This window comes from Lonchura striata, chromosome 6, assembly GCF_050655825.1.
Source record: "Lonchura striata isolate lonStrDom1 chromosome 6, ASM5065582v1, whole genome shotgun sequence".
NCBI lineage: Eukaryota > Metazoa > Chordata > Aves > Passeriformes > Estrildidae > Lonchura > Lonchura striata.
The window spans coordinates 36,338,977-36,346,649 of record NC_140708.1 but is presented as its reverse complement, the minus strand read 5'-3'; the positions used below and the strand labels follow the sequence as shown (position 1 = coordinate 36,346,649).

Genomic DNA, 7,673 nt, shown 5'->3' with positions numbered 1-7,673 from the left:
TTCTTTTTAAACAGTATTTGCATTTTTCAGGTCAGAGAATTGAGAAAAAAAACCCCAAACATTTGGGTTTCTGCTGGAAATTGTAAGTAGTGGAAATTTGCCTATATATTTTTTCAAATTGGTGTTTTCTCTCTCCTTTAGGATTTCCAAGACTTGTTCCCTGACAGCTGTTGTAACAAATGGTGGGGCTTCTTCAGCTGATGTAATCCAAGACTTCAGTCGTGTCAGTGGAGTTGTAATATTTATTTATCAACTGGTCAATGGAACATAATCTGTTGATTTGTTCTTTAGAGTCAAGTAGCCCTTTTGTTGTATTTTTCCACTAAAAACACTATATTTATTTCTAACTATCTATGCAGACTAGGTCTGTGCAAGAAATTCTGTAAAGAAATTTAAAAACCTGTTTGCAGGTTTTTAAATCAAGAGACTAATGCTACATAAATGTTCAGTAATCACATAATAGACATAATCATGACAGGGTTCTGAGAGGGTCAATAAAAATGTTACAAACCAGATTAAAATGGTAAAAAAAAGGAAAAGTGTTATTATTGTGAGTTAAAAGCAGTGGGGTGTTTCGGGAATTTTCCCCTTAGTGTCTGGCAGTGCTTTGCTTGCCCTTCATTTGACTTTTTGCTTCAATTGTTGACAATTACTCTGAATCCTCATCTGGCTTAATATTTGGGAAACAACAGGTTCAGGATGGTTCCAGCAAGCTTTAAAATCACCCCAGAATTTCATGCCTGGCCTCTTCTGCATAGCCCTAGACATGAAGGATGTCACTTGGATGCAGGCTGGAACCCTGCAACCTCTGTTTCTCTGCCTGTGTCAGTTGGCTCCTCAGCGTGTGTGCTGAGCTGCCTCCATTCTTGGGGTTGCAATAAAAAAGGAGGAAAAATCTCCTGTGGTTTTCCTTTGGCTTTGTTTCACTCCCTGCAGGCAGATGAGGAGGGAAGAGGCAGCAGCCCCTTGCTTTTCCTGGAGCCACATTTGTTGTCTGTGTTGCTGGAGCCTCCTGCCCTCATCAGGGTACCACCACATCTGTAGTTTAAAAAACACACATCCTCAAGCACCCATATTTTGTGGAGATTTCTTTGTAACCTGACTAGACAGCCACTGGCCCATTCATCCACTCCCTCTGTTTGACACACAGCAGATTTATGGCTCTGGGTTGATGAAACCAAAAGGCAATTAAACACAATCAATCAGCTGGGCTGAAGGTTCCAGGTTCTGCTCATGAAATCCTTTTCAGCTGCCATTAGAGCTGGGGCTTTGAGAGGCCTGGAGTGAAAACAAAGGAAAGATGCTTGTTTTTCCAGGTTTTCCTGGGTGTTTTTTCAGCCTCTCAGAATATACCCTCAAAGGTTCTAAATGGATTTTTAAAAAAAAAGAGCCAAGGGGAAGAGAAGCTTGTAGGGGTTTGCTTTCAGTCCTGGGTGTGTGGGAATCCAGAGCTTCCCTCTGGCTGCCCTGGGACCCTGGCAGGGGTCAGGAACCCCCTGGACAGAGCCCCCAGAGACACTGGCTGTGATCTCTGTCCATGGAAAAGAGTTTTCAATTTTACAGGATGAATTACCAGCTCTGAGTGTTTGATATAAGTCATAATTAAGTGTGGCACAGGTGGAAAAGTAAAATTTTAGGATTCTAGATGAGGGCTCCAAAGGGGACAAGATGGAGGAAATTGGGTGTGCCTTGTCCTTTTTCTCCTTCTTCATGCCCTCCATGTCTCACTGTGGTGTTGGCATTTTTCTGTTGGTTCAGGCTGGGGACACACTGTCCAACGTAGGTGACAGATATTGGCACGTTCTTGTAAATCCAGCCCAGGGAGTTTCTGGTATTTAATGTTTGTCACATCCCACTGAGGGCAGAGCCCCACACGCTGCCCTGCAGGACAGAGCTGGGCAGGGCAGCAGAACATGTGAGAGATAAACAGAATAAACAACCTGGAAACCAGCACAGACCAATTATGGCTTCTGCTTTGGCAGTGGGCTGACAGACAGAGACTTTCTACAATCTCAGAATCACCAATAGCACAGATTCTGACAGAAGTGGGGGTAAAGAAGAGCATCAGATGCCCAAGTGGTAAGTCACTAAATCTGTGTGCTTTCTGCTTTTGCTCTGAGAGGTGCAGCAGACATGAACAGCATGCTGCTCCTTTTTGGGGGGAACATTCCCCCTTCATTAATTAACAGCAAAGATACAATGCAAGCCTGACAGAGTTGCCTGCTGGGTTTGTAAACCCTTTCTTAAACAGCTCTGGGGTTCTTGGTTTCCACTCTGTTGCTCTGTACAGCCTTAGTCCAGCAGCTGACTTCCAGGAAACAACCATCAACCAGAAGCAGCTTAATTTCACTTGTTCATTTATTTATTTGTTCTATGTAACAATCCTTTTTCTCCAAAGCAGCTGTGATATACAGGTAATGAAACAAAAAAAGATTAATTTTTATTCTTCCATCCATTGTATCTCTTTTGAGGAGAAATGCTTGGTATTCCTTGAGTGTGCACACATTAACAAATGTCAATATTTTTTGTTATATCTGTTACCACTACAAACATATGTAAATTGCTATATGCTCTTTATATAATATGAAAAGAGAAAGGCACTCCAGTAATGGTGCCTGTGCTCCTATGCAGTTCATATTGGGTTGATTCTTACAAAAAATAAAAGAATATATTCCTATACACACTTGGGAAGCTGCAATGTCCCAAGAACTTCTTTACCCGGTGGAGAATATCCTGAGAGTTTTCCAAAAATGGGGAAAAAGAAGGGAATCAACTTCCACAGCAATAAGCAAACAAATATTTTTAAAAAATAAGATTTTGTCCTTCTACTCAATCTATATGTTAGGTCACTTCATAAATCTTTTGGTGTTTCTGGAACTTAGTTCTGTGTTTGATAGTCAACAAAGGCCAGCTCCCATTTTTGTGTATTTATTTTTCCTTACAAATGCATCTTTATCTGAACTACTTCTGATTCTGCTATGGAGCCAGTACTCCAGACTCATCACTAAAAAAGGAACAAGGATCTCTCTCAGCAGAGTCTAAGGACATTTGATGCCATTAATAGTAGGGCTTTTGCTAGGATCCATATGACTGAGCTTCCTATGGTTTCAGGGTAAAGCAGTGGAGAAGCTGTCTCCATCTCGAAATCCCCACTTTATGCTATTCCTAGAGAGGTGAGGAGGGTGCAATGCTTGACTTCAAGCATATTGCTTTGAAAAAAATCCCAACATTTTCCTGGTGATGGAACAGCCACAGACATCCAGATCATGATGTTTTTCCCATCATTGATAGCAAAGTGTTGGGATCCTGCAGTGAGCCTGTGAGATGGTGAGCATTCACATTGTGACAGGTGGTTTGCAGGTTGAGATCCAATTCTGGACCAGAGTCTTGGACCACAGAGTCCAGCAGCTGCTGCTCCTGGTGCTCCATGCCCAGAGCAGTTTGCTGTCTCCAAAGGGCTGCTGGGATTTGGAGAAAGGCTCTGCAGCTCCAAATCCAACTCCTTGACAGGATCGTTGCTTGTAAGGTTTATTTTGACTCTCTGAGCACCTTCTGTGCTTCTTGTTGCAGAACCACCCACCAGAGCTTCTCTGCCTGCAGCAGCAGCACCAGAGGAAGAAGCAGCTGATGGAGGAAACTGTGCTCTCCCTCATTTGTTCTTTTTTCTCCAAAAGGGAACCCCATCCTTGTTAAAGCTCCCCAAGACACCTTGCCAGACCCGCTTCAGCAGCAAGCAGCTCTCATCCCGGCATTACTGGTTCCCACTTTACCTCCTAAAAATTCATCTCACTTTTATTTTAGAACAAAAAACCTCATTTCCAGGTTCTCTGCAAGATGATCTTCTAAAGACAGCTACTGCATTGACCGTGTAACCTGGACATTGCACACACACAGCTGGATCTTGGATTGGTTTTAAATTTTCCAATTGTTAATATTATAATGTGTCCCTCAGGTCCTTTATTAATGGACAGCTTATGGAGGAGGTCTGGGTTGCTGTTTACCACAGCCCTCAATACTTTGGCATCCCTTGAGTCAAATTGAGCTCTCAGGCCTCTGCTTGCCAAGTTAAATCCTTTTAGCATTTTTATAATCTCCAAAAACACGTTTCTTCATCTCTCAGAGTCAGTCTCTGCACTTCAGTAAGCATTTGTTGTTTGAAATCAGATCATGATGAAATAGTTTAATAGTCGGTCTATGAAAATATTTTGTTTAAAAAACACTCAGAACTTAATTGGAATGAAAATACCAGCAGCTGGATTGTAGTTTGAAGTCAAAAGTCTGAGAAGCAGCTGGAACAGCAGGATTCAGAGAGACACTTCCAATTCTTCCCCTTCCTACAGGAACATTCCAAGGCTGCTCTGTTTTGGCAGGCAGTGAAAAGGACCCACTCGTGTTCAGCTTTCTCTGACCAGTCTCATCTGCTGCTGGCACATCTGCCCCTGAGCTTTGCAGATAGAGCACAAAAACCTCCTGGTTTTCTTTTTTTTTTCAATTTTATGAAGGGTTCTGATGGACTCCATGTACTCCCACAACATCCTTGTCATTACTGGCATGTCTAAGCAATGGCTTGCTCTAGAAGAGAAATTTAATTTCTTCTCAGATCCCCTAATGACACTTAAAGAAGGATATGTGGTAAAGAAAGATTTTGGATTATTTGTTTAATGGACATGGGGCTACTCGTTCAATTGTATTGAGTCTGGTCCTGTGATTTGTGAACATTCTGGACAGTTTATGATGTGTTTTATTTATGCTTGGTTGGAGGAGTTCTTAAAGCTTAAATAGTTGGAGACCTTGGATATGCACAGTAGTGTCCCTGCAACGAGTTCATTGGCAAAATGCTGGAAGTTTTCAGACCAGATCTCTGTCCAGTTTCCACTAGATAAAATTCCTTCCATCAAAGGAGTTAATTGATAAGGGTCTAATTAAGTGCCTGAAGTAATTGCCTTCTTGGGGTAGAAGTAATCTCCATACACAGCCCAGCAGCTTCTTGTTTGTATCAGAAAAGACTGGCTCTTCAATTTCTATTTTGTTTTAGATAAAGATGAAAATGGATGTATAAAAAATGAAGTTTTGACACTGAGGATCTAAGAGGTACATGCAAAATACCCTTAAATGAATGCAAACTTACTGGAACTGCCTTTAGAGAAATTATTCTCATTGGATGTTTACTTCCAAATTGCACATATGACCAGCAGGATATCTGGATGCCTAAAACCAATTTTTTTTTTTAAGTTGCAGATATAGTAATACAAACTTGGCACAGAATGCAGTGAAAATGTCAGCAGCCTCAGAAGTCTGAAAGGATCCAGTGGATGAAGCACCCTCCTCTGCCAGCAGCAATAAAGGAGCTCCAGTGAGGACTTTTGGGGCTTTAAAGAGGTATCCAAAGTTATTTAGTCATGGCTGCAATCATCACAGCATTGACAAGCTTTTTGATATGTGGTTTTTTTGGTAGGGATTTTTTATGTCCTGGCATGCAAACTGAGATCAGAGGACATAAATAACAAAATGTAGTTGCCAAACTCACTGGTTAAGGATATAAACCAGACTCCCAACTCAAAGGTGTTGTCCTTAGTTTATCTCCTACTGAACAATCTGTTTAACCTAAGGTAATCAAAACCATGAGGATGAGGAGAGGGAGCAAGCATGTTTTAGTGCAGAAGGGCAATTATTATCTCCTGTTAACTCGCAGTCACTCCTGATCATACTGTAAATTATTTCCTAGAGCTAAAGTGTGCTCCATTTACATTTGCTAATTCTTTCTTAGCAGTATTCTTTCAGTGGCCATAGGCTTCATGAATTTAACACAAAACTAATTTTACATCAGCAGGATGGGTCTGGGTTACCTGTCTGGGGCCACCTCCATGCTGATGCAGACAGTGCTCAAGCCAAAAATGTCCCAAAGAGGAGAAAACAAATTTAAACAATTTACTTCTAACCATTGGCAACTAATTCTGGAGGGGTTTTTGTTTGTTTAATCCCCTTCCAAATTCTACATTACAAAGATGTTGTCCTTTCTGGACAACACTGTAGACAGCAGGAGTGTCTCACTGGTTTGGCAATGAGAAATGGACACAGATTAAAAATGTGATGCATACTAGACCTGGTGAATAGTTGCCAAAACATTCCATGCTTGGAATATTTTAAAATTCCAATATTTTAAAAATATTCCAATTGCTTGGGTTTTGAAGTGAATTCACTTTTTCTTCCTTCTTTGGACCTCACACACCAAGAGCATTGCAGTCTTGCCATCCCTGACCACGTATGAAAGCAACTTTTAAAATAATTTGCATTAGCAGAAGTTGAATTTTGTATTTTGTATTGCAGATATTGTCCAATTTTATATTTTGTATTGCAGAGATTTGCCCAAGACTTTAAAAAGAAAGGAGACAAAAATGAGTGCAGCACTTCTGTCTGATCACAACAGTGACAATGAGGAAGGGAATAATGCTGCCAGATTTGCCTTGTGAGCATAGCAGGAGAATAATTTTGGGAGGAAAAAGAAAAAGCATAGAAAATGTATTTGTTCCTGCTTTTTTCTGAAGGCTGAAGAGTGGTCACACCAATCCTGAAATCAGCATGTGATGCCAAAAGAGGGGCAGATCTTGGGTGATGGGATGGGAGTGGAAAAGGTCACTTGGGACTACAGCAGGATTCCTGCTGCCACTGGTGAAAGTTTCTGCTGTTTTGGGTGGTGTTTGTTTGTGTGCTGCTGTGCTCAGGGCTTGTCCCCAGGCTGTAAGGAATGGGGAACAACAACCTGGTGCCAGTGGCTGGGAAATACACCTGGGGAGACAGGAGTGGATCAGTGTCAGAGAAAATGGCTCCAGCACAGAGAGTTCAGCAGCTCCATGAACAACTGATGAAAGAAGGGCAATCAAGAAATACAAGAAAAATATTCCTGCTGTGGTTTTCCTAAGGACAGCGTCCAAACAGGTTGTAATCTGTTCATGGAGTTTCTGCATTCAAGGAAGTGAAACCTGTCAAACACTCGATTGTCTCTAACATTCAATTGAGAAATCAGGTTGTTCATTCCACTCCTAAATAAGCACAGAACCCGACAGATAAACTCGAGTTTCTAGAATAACTGGCTGTCGTGAGGCAGAAAGCTGAGATTCCCAGCTGCAGCCTGGTAAATCTGTTTTCCTTTATCCTTCTGGAGAAGCCAGAATCCTGAGTTGCTAGATTAGGTTTACCTTTCAGACAAGAGTGATTTAAACCAAAATATTTTATCACACATATCCCAGAGCTCAGCACAAGCCTTCAATTGTGCTCTGCTGAAATTCATGTGAATGCCATCATTGTATTGATCAGTTGACTATCACTGCAGATGTTTGAGGGTTATGGATTCTTTCCTGAGATCATATTAAATCTTAAATTGGGTTTCTGAATTACCAAAGTAAATGAATAAAAGGGTATAAATGGATAACCAAAGAAGTTGCATCAGTTTACACAGCCTGAGGTTGTGAGCTGTACTTTATTTTGTGCCAACTCTGTGTTCCTGCATCATTAAGTTATCCTTGTGGTATCTGGTTGTGGCATTTGATTACAAAATAATTCTGTCATAAAGAAAGAAGCTGTCTTCTATTATAAATCTATGTTTAGTGTTCAGGATTTTCATGTGCTGTGAGGATATCAAGTAAGAAGCAAACCTTTTCTTCATGATTTTGACC

General features: G+C 41.1%; 1 long non-coding RNA gene across 1 annotated transcript; it reads left to right on the top strand.

Annotated features, from left to right (window-relative positions):
* Positions 1–1,994: 1,994 nt before the first annotated feature.
* On the top strand, positions 1,995–7,425 carry LOC146767087 (uncharacterized). Its single transcript, XR_014956344.1, has 3 exons — positions 1,995–2,079; positions 5,233–5,379; positions 6,359–7,425. It is a non-coding gene; the product is annotated as an uncharacterized LOC146767087 (long non-coding RNA).
* The last annotated feature ends 248 nt before the right edge of the window (positions 7,426–7,673 follow it).